Source organism: Myotis brandtii, unplaced genomic scaffold (genome assembly GCF_000412655.1).
Source record: "Myotis brandtii unplaced genomic scaffold, ASM41265v1 scaffold48377, whole genome shotgun sequence".
In the NCBI taxonomy this organism is placed as follows: domain Eukaryota; kingdom Metazoa; phylum Chordata; class Mammalia; order Chiroptera; family Vespertilionidae; genus Myotis; species Myotis brandtii.
This window is the reverse complement of record NW_005368481.1, coordinates 1128-1571: the sequence shown is the minus strand read 5'-3', so window position 1 is coordinate 1571 and position 444 is coordinate 1128.

Sequence of the window (444 nt, the reverse complement as noted above, 5' to 3'; positions counted from 1 at the left end):
CTCTCCCAAGAAAAATAAAAAGTTTTTATTTTTAAACTGTGTTTTTCAGCCTGGCAGGTGTGGCTCAGGGTTGAGCATCGATCCATGATCCAAGAGGTCTCCAGATGAACTCCCCATCAGGATACATGCCCAGATTATGAATTCGATTCTGCGTAAGGGGCTGCTGATCAGTTTCACTCTCATCTATTTTTTTCATCTCTATTAGTCCCGCTCTCTCTCTAAATAAATCAACTGATTTTTAAAAGAATAAGAACTTGCTTTAACTCAAGGGAATGATATTCAGATGCATATTTCTCCATGGTAAATAATATAAAACTATAGTCAGTTCTTAAAACTTGTAATAGGAAAATAGCTCTTTTGCTCACAAGCACAAATAGCAGAAATCAAGTGACCTATCTTCCACCAGCAAAATCCCAATTCCCGGTGAAGGTACTGCAGGATCCA